A 17,895-nucleotide genomic window follows, 5' to 3' on the forward strand; every position below is an offset into this window, starting at 1 on the left:
AATTAAATCACTGATATGTTAACAAAATCCTGTATTTGTTATATTTGAATAAAATTGCACAGCTTTTACTTGCCATGTTGTATATATTTTGCTGTTATGAGTTTGTACAAACTTATTATCTACAACTAACAAATTACCAATGTGCTGCTAAACACAGATTAAAACTGAAAAAAAAAAAAGAGCAGTGGTATGGTTTTGCTCTTCATTAATTCAAAGCTCAGCCAAACTCATATAAGAAGAGTTAAGTCTCACAGATGTAAGCATCCACATACAACATCAAGATGCAATTCTTGCTAGCAAGGCAGCCTTCCTTTGGACAGATTCCATAGACCTTAAAATCTCTAAGAACTTAAATGCATCATGGTGGTAATACAGGGAAGCCTTCAAGTTCTGCATGAGTGCCTTACACTGAATGTCCACAAGTCAGGAGAGAAAACATCCCAAATGAGATTCTTTCATGAAATATTATTCATGTCAAATACATGGTTTCCTGCCTTGGAGGCACCTTAGATTCCAACAGTGCACAGCATCTTTCAGTCGTCTTGTATGCATTGCTTTTCACTACATTCTCTCACATTTTACTCCAGAACAGAATCAAGCAGATAAAACCACCTAGTTCTGTTTTTTGTTTGTTCTTTGCTTTTTGGTTTTTTAAAGTTTTTCTTTCCAACAGTTCTTCTAAGGATGACAGTGGCACATTATCAGAGCACTCACTTCATTATGCTGTTAGCCACATACCACTATTCCTCACCAGTCTGTATGTACTGCAGATGTTCATCTTTACCTGATCTACAAAGAAAAACAGAACCTCTATCTTTTGCTGGGAGAGTAGGAAAATTTTGGTGACTTCAGTTTACACCCTATTTGTAATAGCCCCAGAAATGGAATTTGACATTGACCATTGATCACAGCCAAATCACAGAAGACTGTCATGAAGTCTACAGATCCACTTATACCTGTTTCTTTTATTTATAACTGTTGACTTTCTGTTCATGCTGATTATGGTGACAGGAGCTGGTCAACATCTAGCTGTTATTAAAAGGAGGAAAATGTGCATAAGCATATTTTGAATGGAAATTTGTTTACCCTAAAGACTTGCGAAATCCTGCAATGTCTAGTCTATGATTACATGTGACACCTAAAACCAGCTCCTCCTATCCCAAAGATAAGCCAAAATCACCTTAGAGAAATTACTGGGATCAAAGCTACTTATAACAAGAACTTTTCATTAAAATTACTCTAGTAGATTTGTATATGCTTAAAGACAGGGTACGTTAAAAAAACACTACTTATTTGCTTTTCATCTCTATTCTCAGAATTTATTTTCCTATCCAGGGATGAAGAAATTTATGGCAAGAAAACATGTCAGAAATCTTCATATGCCTCCTCAGTCACCTCACAGATAGAAACCAAATCACCTTTCCTCTCCCTTGCCCCAAATAAAGGAGATGTAAAACAATAACAAAAAAAGGTTTGTCGTCTTAATATTATTTTTGTCTTCACTTTTCCACCAAAACCGTATTGCCAATACACTTGATAGCGACATGTACAACACAGCATTGATATACTTGAAAAAAGGCACTTATAATGAGAAAGCATTATGCTGAAGTGCACGAAAAGTTATTGGAAGTTGAAATTTTATCTTCACACAAAATAAAATACTCAGCATTCACTCTGGCACTGTTATTCTGCCAAGGAACGTGATTTAATAAAATGGTATATTGTCAACTCACCACAGCATGTGCTATGCCTCATCTATAGGAAATGGTTTGAAGGCATCAGCGTCACGCATGGGTTGCCATAGCTGATACTGGAGTCTGGCTGGCTGCTGGTACAGTTTTCTAATACTAGCCCTAGACATAAAAAAAAAAGAGAAAGAAATATTTGGGGTTTAGTGTTTTAAGTAAGTTAAACACAGATAAACTAAGCTAACCCAGAACATCAGTATGTGCACATCACGCAAAGTTGTTTAAGATTTTTCCTCTGATATTCCCATTCAGGGAAGTATCTGTACAGGCCATTAACTTGCTTTCTTACCTGAAAAGAAGAAAGGTTAAAGACCAAAAATAGCACAGAACAAAGTGTTACTTAAATGGGAAAGAGGTGTCACGGTTATTTTTCACAAAAAATAAAGAATTAAAGATGAAAAAATGAAGGATGGCAAATCCAGCTGTTCGGGAGTTCACATTCAGGACAATTCCAAGTTACAGCACACTGTACTACAAGTCATGAAATCGTCCTTAACAAATTTGTTTTTGTTTCTCTCCTGTCTTTTCAGATCAGATCTTCAGATTTTTCCTTGGAGGAAGAAACATCAGCAACCTTCACTGAAACACAGACTTATACACAGGTGTCTATTAATGATACCTGGGGATTTCACTGAAATTTGACTTGCGATCACAAGTTGGCAACAGGAATGTTTTATGAGACGTTGATACACCGATGCATAAGGAAAGGCCTTGGATTGCTGCTGTCTATTAAATCATGATGCTCTTGAAAAACACCACCACAACAAAACATCTCCAAATGATAAAGCACTTGCACTTATGGATAAGCTTAAGAAATAGTGTAAGCAGCAAATGTAAGAAGCTGTAGGGCTAAACAGTAACTAAGAAGAGGAACAACTGAGTACTGCTGTGGTGTCCAACCACTGAAAAACCGCAAGCATACAAACAGGTGATGAGTGTAAGCAGAAGGCAGCTGTGTTCATCACTGAACATCACTAAAGTCTGGGCAATATTTTCTTAACTTTTCTTTGGAGTTATTTGAAGACATTGCAAAACAACGCTAACTGTAACTTGGAAGTCATTGAATATAAACAAAAATCTATATGTTAAAACAATTGCTTCATCAGAGGGTACCACAACACTTTATATCCAAACTGCAAACTCCCCAGCTCCCTGAAAAACCACTGTAATTAGCAGTACCCCAAGTTACCTGGCCCACTGCTGTGAAATCCCGCTGAAATAACTATTGACAGGAATCAGAATTTTGCTCTTCAGAGCCTTTTGCTTTTAGTTTTTATTACAATGCAAAAAACTGGCAGCTGTGCTAGGATCTGGAAGCACCCTAAATTTTCCATAACCTCACTGTGTTGCAAGCAAGAGCCTATAGTCACAAAGTCATGAAGACGTTCTTAGTCCTGGACAGGAAAAGAACCTTCAAGTGTAGAAGTACAACAGCTGCTTTTTGTTTTTCTTTTTCTAAAAGGCACTCTAACTCTGTCCTGTTCTCCAGGCTTACCCCAAAGATAAATGGAAGTTAATGACCTTCTTTTCCCAAGACATGAAGGTGAGAATACTCTATTGCCACCAGTACATCCACATGCAAAATTAAAAATAAAACAATCAATCATTCTTAATGAATAAACAAAACAGAACAAGAAGTACTAGGAGTTGAGCTTCCTGTCCTTCTATATTAAGAACAGGACAAAAGTGCCCTTCACACTGGCTAATAAAACCATATGTATCAGGCTAAAAGGGAAATACAACAACTCAGCTCAAGGACAATTGTTCAATTCCTGCAGACTGTGGGCCATGAAATCCCGTATCACCCTCAGTCTTGCTTTGGATCTATCCTTGCATCTCATTATCACTGAGGAAGAGAAAAGAACTACTACATCACATTTCACACTAACAAAGTTACACGTTGCTTTCAGTTTTAGACCAACACCATTACTTGAGGACAAAAGCTTTTTTGTTTCTCTGAAAGACATGTTCCTATGTCTGTCTACACAGATGGTGCTGCAAGAAATAAGCTCACAGCAAATGCAACATTTTTCCTTTTAGCTGTGTCCCTTCATTAGGGTTGATTTTTCTTGCAGGTGGCCCCATTCAAACCACTGTTTCATAGAATCAATGACAGGGCAGCAGAACAGGAATATTGGAAGCAAAGCTGTATTCGTGTTCGGTACTGGGGTCCAGAGAAGTCTGATGACAAAACAGAGCAGCAGCTATGGTAGCACTGCAATCATTAGGCCCTCGGGTTATAATTTCTAGTAGTGGTGTTATAAACTCAAGATGGAATGGGAGGGTCTATGGACATAAGATTGCTCATCATAAGCAAACAAACAAACGGGAAAAATCAACAACACACACAAAGTCTTCACTTTGTTCTGAAGGCTTATCAACACACTGATAATATTTTTTGTTACTCAAGAATTATCCCAAGAACTGACCCAGTTTATACTGCATAAAAGTTTAAGAGACACCAAATTTTAAGCCTGGGGATTCAAGCACAGTTTTTCTCCTTAATCTTAATATGAATATGATATCTCAAAGAGCAATGCCAGTATCCCATTCCTTTTGGCCTGCTTCACCTCTCCCTTCCTGCAGGAGTTGTGCAACTGACCGCAAACTGTGGGAGAGCTTTGTGACATTTCCAAATACAATGGTAGGGACATTTTGATGGCTGTCTCTTTGCTTTCTAAAGAGAAATTTAATACTGTGACACTGCTGGAAGATTTTTTGCCTTATAACTACTGATTAATTACTATTAATTCTCTAAATGGCTACAAACATGCCAACAACTGACAACAGCAACAAAATAATCATAATAATTAAAAGCAAACAATCATAATTAAAAACAGCAAAAACCTACACATCCCCAAAATCTGCTCACAAAAAGCTCCCTCACTGCACACATTTTCAGCAACAGAAGAACATTTGCTAGCACCAAGCAGGCAGACAAGCAACTGAAATCAACCAGTATTTCACATCAAGTGATTTTTGCCCTTACCCCATTTAGAAACATGTTTGCAATCCTAATACTGCTTAATACAGTAACAATTACACCAGGACTCTGATTAATTCTGCATGTTCTGAAGCAGCAGGATGGAGCACCCTGTGAGCGCACGGCTTACTGAGGGTCAGGAGAAGGAATATGGTTTAATGTCTGAGGTCAAATCACCTTTGTCATTCACATCTGCTCCCCACAGGAGAAAGCCATTAGTTCAGCCAGTATTTCCTTGCCACCTTTCCTAGCAGCAAGACAGCAAGCACACAGCAGGAGTATGTGGAAGAAAACACTGCTCTGGAGTGTTCCTGGCTGGTGGCTACAGAGCAGCATTCTGAAATAGGGTTAAAGACCTGAGGTTTGGAGAACTCTGCTTTCCCCAAGGCATAAAAACCAAAGCAAGCTTACATGTGGGCAAAGATAACAGCCCTGTGCAGGAACGAGGCCACATCATTCCATCTCAGTCTTTCCCTTTTTCTGAAGCTAGCCTTACATTCTCTGTGTCCTCCAACAACCTGATTCCAGGCTTCTCCTGGGCATTTACATTTTTCTCTTTAAAAAAAATTCCACTATATGCCATTATTCTTCCCCCCAAAAATCTGAATTTTCAAGTAGTGTTGGTTTGTCTTTAAACAGATCTCTGGCAAAACTCACACAAAACACATCACAGGAGGGAAAAGCTGCAGTGAATATACCATGCAGCTATGCAGCAAAAGGAGCCCATGCAAAGAGCTGAAAGCCACTGAAGACATAAACACCACAGAATGTGCCCAGTGTGGGTCACTGAGAGCACAACAACACTAACACTTCATTAGGCAAATAGCATTTGTTTTATTTCTTTTTAGGCCCCCCTGTAGAAGGAGAAAAACTAATGCTGTTTCTTCTTATAGCAACTGCTTTTCTGCTAAAATATTTCCCTGCAAAGCAGCACCAATTTCACTGCAGTATTCAGCAAGTGTTGAGCTCTTTTGCAGAACAGCTGCCCTGCAGCGTGCTGTAAACACCTCTCCCAAAGCTCCCATGGCGCCATCAGATGCAGTCAGCTTTTCCATTCACTTATATGGGGGAGTCACACAGAAGACCAATGGTTACCTTGGACAACTACTTGCACTTGCACTTGCACTACACTCAGTACAGCTTTTCAGATCCTTCTGTCCACCAGAACCTTTTTTCTTTCTCTCTCCATTCAGCCACTTTGCAGAAGGCCAGGACTTGGATCATAAAATCATAGAATCATTAAAGTTGGAAAAGACCTCTCAGATCATCAAGTCCAACCATTGACCTATCCCCACCATGCCCACTAACCCACATCCTCTGATTTTCCGTTTGCTTCGCATCACCTTCTCTTCTGCTTTTACCAATTCTCATTTTATATGGCTCTGTATAGACAATGCAACTCCCATAATGTATGCTTTGCTTCTGAATTGTTCACTGAGACCCCTTTTTCCTCCCAAAGCCCCCAGGCAGCGATAAGGCTGAGCAAAGCACGACTGTTTACATGAGCCAGCTGGCGAAGCACTGTCACCCCATCCATGATATGCACTATTCTCACAACCACTGAAACACCCAAACAGAAAGGTTTATACAGACCCAACCACAGGAACACGATGGTTCTCAGCCACAATATGTAGGGCTGCAGCCATCCTGCTCCAGTTCGCCATTTGCTCCATTAACCTGCCTCCTGCTCCCGCATTCTTAAAGCGGCACTCAATATCCATCACCCAACCCCACAAGAGCAAGTCAGTCTTTGACCATCAGTGTCAGGTGCCTACCATTCCGTGCTGCCTCTGTCCTCCTCACCCAGCCACCTTCCCCTGGCTGCACGTCAGGTGGTATTGTTAAGCCACATTCCAAACAGTGCCAAGGAAGAGACGAGCTTCTTATAAAAAATATAATGAAAAATAAAATAAAAAGATGGGCAGCTGGATCCAATGTTCTCCTTTAAAGAATTAAATAAAAGAGAATGGAGGAGAACAGAAAAGAGGGAGGCAAAATGTCTGATGATAATGGAATAAAAGAGGAGGTTGGTTGCTGAATCACGCTCTGTCACTGCCTGGGAACCATTGTGCAGCTGATGCCGGCTGTACCATTGTGGAAGGACCGGAGGAGACAGGCGGAGCGATGGGGAATGGGGCTGCCATGGCAACGGGCAGGAGCGCACATGACGTCAAAGCGCGGAGGTCTGCGGGGGGGGGCAGAGGGGGAGCAGGGAGAAATGGGATCTGCAGACACAGCTCCGGTACCTCCCAGGGAACCGGGACAGAGTGGACTGCAGGGAGAGGCTGCAGCGCTGGTCAGTGCAGAAAGGAGGGATAACAGCAGTATTGCTTAGTGCAGATGTGCTCTGCTGTTTTGTATCAGCTGCTGTACACACAAGGATAGAAGTCCGTCGCACTCCAAAAACCAAAATACCTGAAATTAATTTACGTTCTGTGCTCAATGAAGGAAAAATCACAACAAATGTTCACAGCCACCAATGCAGCCATCCATGCTGCTATTGCCAGAAGCAGGTAGCAGTGCAGCTCCAGAAACAGAATCCTTTGGAAACCCAAGCAACAGCCACAGATCTGTCCCTTCCTACTGGCATGCCCCAAATCTCCAGACCTACAACATGCCACTTATGTGCGCTCAATGACCTGTAGTACCACCACACTTTGAGCTCTTAGCAGGACTGGTGATGACTACTGACCTCCTCAGGTTGACAGCGAGGCAGAGCACATTTCTTCTATGCACATCAAACTGCAGGAGATCTTTCTTTTGACATTTAACAGCAAATAAAGTACACTGGTAATGCTTACTGCACTGGACAAGGCTTCCACAAAACTTATGACGGGATAAGAGCAAGTCATAAATATTATTGTATACTCTGAGTTGGAAGAGACCCGTAAGGATCATTGAATCCAATTCCTAGCTCCATGCAGGACTGCCCAAAATTAGACCCTATGTCTGAGAGCGTTGTCCAAATGCTCCTTGAATCCATCAACCTGGGGCTGTGACCACTGCCCTCGGCAGCCTGCTCTATGCCTACAACCATCTGGCAAAGAACCTGTTCCTAACCCTCAGCCTGACCCTTTCCTGACACAGCCCCATGCCATTCCCTTGGGCCCTGTTGCTGCTACCACAGAGCAGAGTTCAGCACTGCCCCTCCGCTCCCCGTGAGGAGCTGTAGGCTGCCACAAGGCCTCCCCTCAAACTCCTCTGCTCTGGGCTGAACAAACTGAGGGACCTCAGCTACAAAGGAAAGGAGATAAGTTACAAAGGTCACTATGAGCTGATCAAATGAGTTTCAGTGAAGTTGCTTTAACTCCTTTTATGATTTAAAAGGCTCAGGAGACTCAGTCTTTTGTAATATAGAACTTCCTCTTGTTTTACTTTAAATGAACTCACAGATAAGTACACTGAATATGTAACCCAAAAGACGGACACTTGACATTAAAGAGACTGAGAGCACAGAGGTGGGGAGAACAGCAATTGCTTCCATTCAGTCCTGTGTTTAAGGGAAAGAAATGAAAGAACCCAACATACAAAATAACTCCACTGGTCCACTTTCATATGTAAGTCACTGGAAATTTGCTACGGCTTCATGCACTACGTTGTAAACAGGGGTGGTGTTCCAAAGCTGTTTTTCAAGTTTGAGGACTCAAGATATCAACCTTTTTTTGTGTGCACCTCTTAGCTGACTGCAATGTGACTCCATTGTACAGAACTTCTCAGCCAGTTTTAGTAAAATGCAGGACTTCCAAATTCCTTCATTGATTTTATTTTACCTCATTCTGTAGAATAATTACTGATGAAGGCTAGTCTGGACTTAACCTCAGCCAAAAGAAAGAATCGTCTTAGATTTTGTGCTTGTCATCATCAAAATAGCTTTAAAAGCTATTGTTTTTTCCTCATGACCATTACACAAGCAGCTAGGAAAGCAGCTGGGAACAGGCTGGAATATGGCTGATAGACAAATCCACTTTAAGGAAATTATTACTTTACAAGTTGAAAAATGGTTTGTGTGCGATAAACAAAAGAACTGAAAACACTGTTCAAGTCAAAAGAGCTACTTAATATCTGAGTATTTCTAAATCAGTATCTTATTTAGCTTAAAAAAAATCTACACTACATCTTACGTTAAGCAGCAAGACGACAGTTCTTAACATAGGAGAAATATGCAAAAAAAATACATAAATGAGAAGGATTTCAACGTGTTCACACTCATTGCAATTGAAAAAAGTTGTCTTGACCTGAAGCTAATAAATACCACTAGAAGGGTGCACGTGTACATCACTGGGCAGTGAAACAGATAAAGAAATTGTACTGCTAAGTACCGCATACAACAAAAGGAAATAATAACGAATAACTTAGAGCATACGAGCACTGGAGAAACAGGAGCTTCTTAAAGAGCACGACAGTTGCCGCGTTTTTAGTGAAAATTATTTTAGCAGTAATTTATCTACATAGATACCAAGGAAAGTACTTCAGCATACCATAGCACTGCTGTTTTTCCGACAAGCACTCACCTTCATTATTCAGTCCACTGTCAAGTGTTGTGTGATCTCTAAAATTCTAGCAGAGGAATATACACCAAAATGAATACAGTTTTAAACAAACTTATCGTGGATGTTTTTAGTATCCCAGTGACATAAAGCATTACATCCTAGAATAGAGGAGATTTAGATTGGATATAAGGAAGACAGTTTTTACTCTAAGGGTGGTGAGGCATTGACACAGGGTGCCCAGAGAGGCAGCAGATGCCCTATCCCTTCAGACACTCAAAATCAGGCTGGATAGGTCTCTGATCACCCTGATCTAGCTGTAGATGCCCCTATTTATTGCAGGCAAGTTGGACTAGGTGGCTTTTAAGGATCCCTTCCAATGCAAATGATTCTATGATAAGATGCTAAAGATGCCATAAACTGAATGCTTTCTACAAAAAGTGATCATTTTAAGTTGTCCTATGAAGGTGAAAACAAAACCTCATCCACAGCAAGATGTCAGACACCCAGTGTACCATATAAGGGATGCATGTTCTCAAAGTAGTAAGAATCCTCTTCACCGTACCCACTTTCTGGGCACAATGCCAAAGGAATGGTTGCAGTGCTCCGAAATGTTGGGTGAGGGCCAGAGAGCGTGTATTACATGAGACCTTGGGATGGAGCCTTCCTTTCTCAGATACCACAATCAAAGGGAGCTTTGGCTGCCTTGTCCCAGCAGCAGTAGCTTAGACTCTCCCATTTCATACCATACTGCCCAGCACAGAATCAGAGAGACAGAAGCAGCAACTGGAAAATCTTATTTTCTCTTTCTTTCACAGCTCCAAAGAAAATTCAAGGTCTCTATCCATATGCATTGCAAGGCAAAACAGACACAACTGTAATTTAATGCCACTCTCAGATTGAGCTTGCTGAGACGAGCAACAGATTCAGGACAAGAGCCTCAGCCTTATTAATTCCACAATGTACTCATCTGCTTCTGTTATGTACATTTGGCAGAGCAACATTTTCAAGCACCAAAATTTAATATTGATTCTGGAATGAAATAACAACTGAGTGAGGATGATGAGCAAACTTGTCAAGCTAGACAGGTCCATAAATTCCCAAAAGGTGCAGAATGTTAAATCAGTCTAATTTCAAGCCAGCATCTTTTCATTTCAGAATTGAAATAATAGCTGAGATACAATAGAGCCTGTGTTCTCTGGGCATTCTGATTCCACTAATTGTGAAGCGTTTTGTGCTTCTAGCCCACTCTGCTCTTCACTGCCTCAGCATACTTGTCTTTGTCTTTCGTTTCATTCTGTCATATTGCAAAGGATGCCACAGAAACAGTAAGAGAAAAAAGGGACACTCATGAAATGAAAATTCTGCCTAAGATAGAGAAACATAAGGATCCCAATCTGTTTATCTCAGTGGGAAAAAAAAGACCGATCACAGTGTCTACGTACTTTGAGTGGAATAATATATCTGCTCTAGACACTCAGTCAAGGAAATTAGGACAAATCTACATCCAGCATTTGGAATATGAATCTAGACAAGTCAGAAAACAAGAACAGATACAAGCTCTGCAAGTTTTGCCAGAAGTACATGGCAGCCATCAATTCTATCTTGCACTATTTCTGCAGACAGGGAAGACAAGACCATAACCCAACTGAATAGAAATAGAAGCTGAGAGAACTGCTTGTGTTGACTGAAAACAGTTGCAGAGGCCAGTTTCAAGGACTTTTTTTGTTGTTTTTTTTTGTTGTTGTTGTTGTTGTTTTTTACAACTAGTCTATTTCGCTGGAGAGAGGCTGCAGTATCATGCTACATCTTCTATAAAAACCACTCTGTGGCATTTCACACTGCACTGATGTCTATGTCTATTCAAGTGAATGGAGCCCTCAGTGAGCTCTGATATCAGCTTTACATCAACCAGGTGTCAATTCATTCCCAGTCAGGCTGCAATGTATGATATGCTCCAATTTATTTCTCATCGCTATCTGACAGAGGAGGCAACATTAAAACACAGGGCTCTGACGTGGAAGAAAACACCGTGTGTTTCTTCCTTTACTTTAGTATTTATAGGTAATGTCTTGGCATCGATTCCTTCCTCCTGGTACTTTGCCTCCCAAAACAAAGTTCTGAGTGCCCTAATTCATATGTGTCAGTCTCAAACATCACGTCGACACTTTAATACAGAGATGGTTCTATACTATTCTGTCACACTGTTATCATTGCATCTGAAGGACCTAAGGACAAAAGTAAGGTTCTCTGCAATTCACAAGTAACAAGTCTTAATCTCACCTTACAAACTATTACCTTTGTGTGTAATGCAGTAAGACTTTTCCCCAAGGTAACATAAGAACTCTTCTTGACATTCTACATGGCTCAAAGCATAGTTTAATATAGATATTGTTATCTAGCGAAGTAGAACAGAAATACCATCAACAGGTAATATGCCAAGAGGAATGTATTTCTGGAGTTCTCCCACTTGCATGCAGTAAGCCATACAAAGATGTCACCATAGCACTCAAGTATCCAATCAATTATGGTTGACCCACACATTTTGTAAAGATGCACTGGGATGAAGGATAATGTGTTGAGAATATTAATTTAAGCAGTAATATAATCATTTATATTAAAATTTTTGAACAGTTATCACCTTAACACAAAGGAAAGAACATTTTCCTTCTTCTCTAATTGCAAGATTTACAGGAACAGAACACTTTTTTTCCCTTCCAGCAATAAAAACAAAGTACCTCAAATTCCTATTGAATAGAATTCATGAGAAATTCATCAAAAAGGCTCTCGGAAGGCAAAAATGACAGCAGAAAACTTATCTAAACCGGACAACAGCAATAACTGCACACACTGATTTAATAAATCATGTTTACACAAAAAAATTATTTCTTTTTAAAAGGCAAGTTTCCCCAATTTGAACAATTTCATTTGTAAGAATACTCATCAACTAGACCACAGGAAAAGCATTGCTCTGTTTTTAGTCTTTCTATAGGTATAACATGAACTTTTGCAATAAAAAGTTCTGTACTGCTGTAGTTTTGCATTTGTACAGCTCAAAATACATATTTTTTTTTTCCCCTGGAGAACAGAAATACCTTTTTTCCACATATTTAAACTAACAGATCTCAGACAATCTCCTAATCTGCACAGTCACATGGCCTTATGCTGAGATGTTCTCATTAACACAGAACACTCCTGAAACAGAGTGGCTTAATGGTTTTGTCATAGAAAAAAATCAAGCTGAAAGACCTGGCTTTGCTGCCAGTAGCAACAAATGGAAATTGCTGTCAGATACAAGCATCTCCCTTCAATTTGTGCTGTTAGCCAGCAGATACTTAAAGTAAAGCTTTTGTTTTGAATTGACACTGAAATGATTGTGGAAGAAGACGAGAGAAAAAAACCAAACTCTTCCTAAGTTAACTGGGAAAAGATGACATGCCAGTCTACGGGATTTCCAGATATGTCAGAGTTTGAGTTCTCTTTTCTCCTTAGACAGTTTCAGACCAGCAGCAGGAACAGGAACAAATTCCAAACTAATTTTAGCTTCTTTCCTATCACAAAAATCACAGAACAGATGGACAAAATGCTGTGCAATGAAACTTTCACTGAGGACTACAGCACCCTACGGAAGAACTGCCTGAAATAGCCACTTAGAAGTTGGCCCAGATCACTTCACTGAGCACAATCTTTATTATTTGTCTCTGGATACTTTTGAGTTCAATGCTAACTTCAGTATCTGGGAACTGCACATGGATGTATCTGCCTTTTAGGCCTGTGGCTCCTTGAATGGAACCCAAGTCTCAAAGCTGTGCTTCCCGCACCATTTTTTGAGAGAAAATGGTGTTTAGCAAAGCCTATGCATAAGCAGGCAGGGAGGACAGGAACCAGCTACCTACCGTGAAGCGAATACTCATTGTATCAATGCATCTGAATTCCTTACTCTGCCTAGAAAATTGACTCCATGTCTCCTCTCATCACCTTGGGTGTCTACAGCTGTACTTTGAATGGTGAGAGAAGGGTCGCTGGTAATTTTTGTAGCACAGCTGGAACAAGAGGCAGCACTAGTAGCACGATCACTTTTCCAGACAGGGCAGACACAGAGATGCAGTATGTAAGTGAACGGAAAATCCAGAGTCAGAAACAGAAAACCAAGGAAAATGATTCACCTGTGCAATTTCTTAAAAGGGAAACAACAAGATTCTGCATTTTCCATTTTCTACATTGTCCTAGCAGGCTGAAGTCTTTGGGGGCACTCAAGAAAACCCAGGACAGCGCTCTAATCACAGGGCTACTGATGTGGCAGGCACTGATCTTGACATCTCTCTCTCTTTGGTCACCTTTATAAACAAAGCAGACATAGTTGAGTTCATGGAGAGACGTATGTTGTGCATATTCTCACCTCTCAGCAGTAAGTTACAGCTCATTTTCTCCTCTCTTTTGCTCTTTGCTCACTTCCTTCATTCAACTACTTTGTTTTTTAAATCGAGGTTTACTTCTTTCAGAAGTTTTACTGCAAACAGGTTTGTTTTGTAAATATTATGAAAAAGATACAAGACTTAAGTACAACGTTTACTGAAAAGAGGGAATAAAGAAACAGCTCTGCCATAGGACTTCTTCCTTCAGCCCATTCACAGTAAGCAGTACTCAGGCAGTTCACATTAGAGAAGGCAAGAGGATGGATCAAGACTTTCTGAATATAAAACAATCAGAGCCTTGGACAGCACAACAAACAATGAGTAGCAAGCTTTCACTCCAGTTAATTTACTATCAACAAAAGACAAATGTTGTTTGCAATACCTCCTCTAAGTCTTGTGCACTTAGCTTCCTTGAAGCATTAACAGGCTGGTTTGCATTCCTTGAGAGCATTTTAGAAGTTCATCAGAAAAGCTCTGCTTTGACATGATCAGCTAAATGAGCGCTATTTCAGACTTGTTAACCCAGTGACCGGAGAGACTTCTCATAGACAAGAACCCTGTGCAATTCTCCAGTTCTTCCTAGGTTTCAAAAGTGCAATATCTAGTAAGACTGAAAACTTGGTGCCTAAAGGAAAGTTACTTTCTACACCAACTAGAGATGCCATCTCTACTCATCTCTGCTCCCTAGTACTTACTTACCACAGGACTGGTCTGCCAGAGCTGGTCCATTTTTGCATCTTCAGAGAAATGTGACAGCATGGTCAAGTTCAGTCACTGAATCTTCATACAACTGTGACTCTTCTTGAAAAAACAATTAGATCTAAGCAAACAGAAGAAATAATCATTTATTCATGCTTTCCCAGAAAGTAGAGAAACAGTGCTATTTCTCTAGATCTCATCTATACAGCAAACATTGCATATAGTTTATCATATGCATACACATCTATGTATTTATAGATTAAGCAGCCGCTTTTCTGTGAAAACTAATATACAAGAACAAGTAAAAAAATCTGCTTTTATTTAATAGTATCTTACAACTTTTGTGATGAATTTCCATCGAACTGAGGAAACAATTAGAAATTCTTTCTCTATTTTCAAATTATTTGCAGATCTATCAGACAGGTAGGTACAGAAGCAACCCCTACAATTCTGTGATCTATTTTACAACCTATTTTAATCGGCCTTTATGAGCAAGTCTTTCTCCCCATATTGCTCAAGACTCAACATCGGAAAACACTGCTCAAGTCAGAAAAATAAGGTGGGACAGACTGAAGATATGGTTGTTCCAATATCGGGTTCCAAATTATCGGCATCTCTCAGGAAGACAAAGGAACTGACTTGTCATTATCAAGCCATATTTATATTCTACATAACTTATTTTGTACTTGCTTTGAACTATTCTGACTCTGATACAGTACTGAAAGAAAGTGGGATTTACTCTTGTTTGATTTTCATATTTTTTTTTTCCCCTAAGCTTAGAGTTGTATAACTTGACTTCCAGTCATAGAGAGAGAGAGGAAGACAGTGTCAGCTCCCATTTTTCCCCAAGTATTCCAGAATAGCTGTGACTGCACAACAACTTTGGGGTAGAAGCCCACCATCACCTCATGGTCACTGAAAAAATCTTTAAAATACTCCTTGGTGGCGCAGAGCAAAGCCATAAAATATCTGTACTCCAGTATATGGCCACAGCAGACCATAAGTGCAAAGCCTGGCAGTCCAGTGGCCTCATGTAGTAAAGGATTATTCCACATTAGTCTGTGCTCATACACAGTGGTCAATGAGATGCATGCAGTCCTACCAGGTACTGTTTTTTCCATGTTGCCCTCCAACAAGAACCTTCTTCTATACTAGAGTGCCAGAAAAATCCCATTCCTCATATTGCTCAGGAAAGCCACCATCCTGAACTCTCTAGCATCATATTATGCAATCAGTGCTTGACATCTACATCAGTACAATACAACCGCAAACTGGAAACATGCATACCTTTTGATGACAGTTATATAGATCACAAACATGCAATGCTACAGGCTTGGGGCAGAGTGGCTGGAAAGTTGTGTGGAGGAAACGGACCCGGGGGTATTAGTCGATGCTCAGCTGAGCATGAGCCAGCAGCGTGCCCAGGTGGCCAAGAAGGCCAATGGCATCCTGGCTTGTATCAGAAACAGTGTTGCCAGTAGGAGTAGGGAAGTCATTCTCCCTCTGTACTCAGCCCTAGTGAGGCCCCACCTCAAGTACTGTGTCCAGTTTTGGGCCCCTCACTGCAAAAAAGACATTGAGGCCCTGGAGCGTGTTCAGAGGAGGGTGACGAAGCTGGTGAGGGGTCTGGAGCACAGGCCTTATGAGGAGCGGCTGAGGGAGCTGGGATTGTTCAGTCTGGAGAAGAGGAGGCTCAGGGGAGACCTCATCGCTCTCTGTAACTACCTGAAGGGAGGTTGTAGTGAGCTGGGGGTCGGCCTCTTCTCTCCTGTAACTAGTGACAGGACGAGGGGGAATGGCCTCAAGTTGCGCCAGGGGAGATTTAGGCTGGACATTAGGAAATACTACTTTTCTGAAAGAGTGGTCAGGCGCTGGAATGGGCTGCCCAGGGAGGTGGTGGAGTCACCGTCCCTGGAGGTGTTCAAGAAACATTTAGATATAGCGTTGAGAGACATGGTTTAGTGGGGTTATTGGTGGCAGGTGGATGGTTGGACTAGGTGATCTTGTAGGTCTTTTCCAACCTAGCTAATTCTATGATTCTATGAACATGAACTCTTTCTGCTATTAACCTTCATTGCCCTTACGAAATTGCCTAAGTTAGAGAAAGATTTTGTAGACTGCTGCTGTCACCACCTTTGTGCTCCCACATACCTCTTACTACATAAGGTCTTGAAGCCCACGCATGCCTTTATACCCCACTGCTCTCTGCAACACCAGCATCTACTGCTAGTCATGAAAAGCCTTCCAGTGAGTTCAGTAGCAATGCTCCAAGCCCTAAGGCAGCCATTTGTCATCTCTTAGGCAAACCCATGCCTCATAAAAATAAAATTGCTCTCCACTGACACTGAATTTTAAGAAATGTGTCAGTATTTTCAACTTGTGAGAGAAGGAATAACACAAGAGGAACAATAACTACAGAAACAAGGCAAAAAGTGGAGGGTGTGGGAGAGTTAAAGACAGCCAGGAACTATGCAAAAACACATTTAAAAAAAAGCAGTAGTTTGTTAAAAAAAATAAATGGAAAGGCAGATAATCCAAAATTACCCCTCTTCCAAACCTTAATTGGGTTTTTAGTTGGGCATCCACAGAACAAAAAAAAAAAAAAAACACTGATATTTGTTAAATTAGCACACGTTACAGTTACTGTAAGAGCATACAATAGCAATAGCATAAAAAACTAAGGGAAAAAGACGACACGGGGTATTTTCTGAGTGTAAGGAAAATACCACAGCATCTGTTTTAAAGAATGATTTATTAAAAAAAAAAAAACAACACACAATCCTTCCCAGAGGCTGGGGTCTGCATTTCTACGTGGAGAAAGTCTGTCTGTTCATTTTGATTACGATCAGTGGAATGAGGTACAGACTGCAAGCAACATTCGCTGGCGTTAACACCTGTGTGTGCACCAGCACAGCCAAAAACAACACACCACCTGCAATTTTAATTTATTGAAATCCTTCTCATTCACAGGCAAAGTTGAAATTGCTCAAAACCCTGGTATAAAATGTGCCAGGCAAGATAGACCCAGGATTTATTACTCAGCAACCAAAACCAAATACGTAGAAAAATTAATATAAAAACATAACCAATAGCCCTTCCAGTCCCACACGGCCAGCTGGCACTGAATGATAAGTGAAAGTGCTGTAAAGTACTTTTTCTCTTTCTTTTATATCACTGCAATTTTTATATGTGGTATATGGCACATTGCCATTTCCATTTTTGAGTGCAAAAGCCTTGTACAGAGAACAGGGAGTACAGCCAATAGAACCAGATCTACTGAGGACTTCAAATGAAAATTCATTGTTTCATGGGTGAAAAATCAAAGATATTTTTTTTCTTGATTTACTCTTGATGTTCAACATTTATTATTTAATGAAACATACTAATAATAGAAGCATATCCAAAAAGGCACCCACTTGTCAACTCTGTTTAAAACTCCTTTGGTTAAAAAGGGCTTTACAGCTACCTACATATCAATGACTGAGTCTGCCATGGATGAAGGCACAGGGCCATCCCACCTCCACACCACCAGGTGCCAAGGAAATCACTGCACTCAGCCCTAC

At 40.6% G+C, this 17,895-nt stretch overlaps 1 protein-coding gene across 8 annotated transcripts in view; it reads right to left on the minus strand.

Annotated features, from left to right (window-relative positions):
• Positions 1-17,895, minus strand: part of MAPK10 (mitogen-activated protein kinase 10) — a 131,726-nt gene that overhangs the window by 101,986 nt on the left and 11,845 nt on the right. For 7 of the 8 annotated variants that reach the window (XM_021396486.1, XM_021396485.1, XM_021396487.1 and 4 more), the window contains exons 3-4: positions 14,333-14,453; positions 1,734-1,853 (exon numbers count right to left, since the gene is read on the minus strand). The gene's annotated coding sequence lies outside the window, so the exon portion shown is untranslated. Of the gene's footprint in view, positions 1-1,733; positions 1,854-6,506; positions 6,873-14,332; positions 14,454-17,895 lie in introns of those variants that run through there. The other variant, XM_021396484.1, reaches the window with a different exon arrangement.

This window comes from Numida meleagris, chromosome 4, assembly GCF_002078875.1.
Source record: "Numida meleagris isolate 19003 breed g44 Domestic line chromosome 4, NumMel1.0, whole genome shotgun sequence".
In the NCBI taxonomy this organism is placed as follows: Eukaryota; Metazoa; Chordata; class Aves; order Galliformes; family Numididae; genus Numida; species Numida meleagris.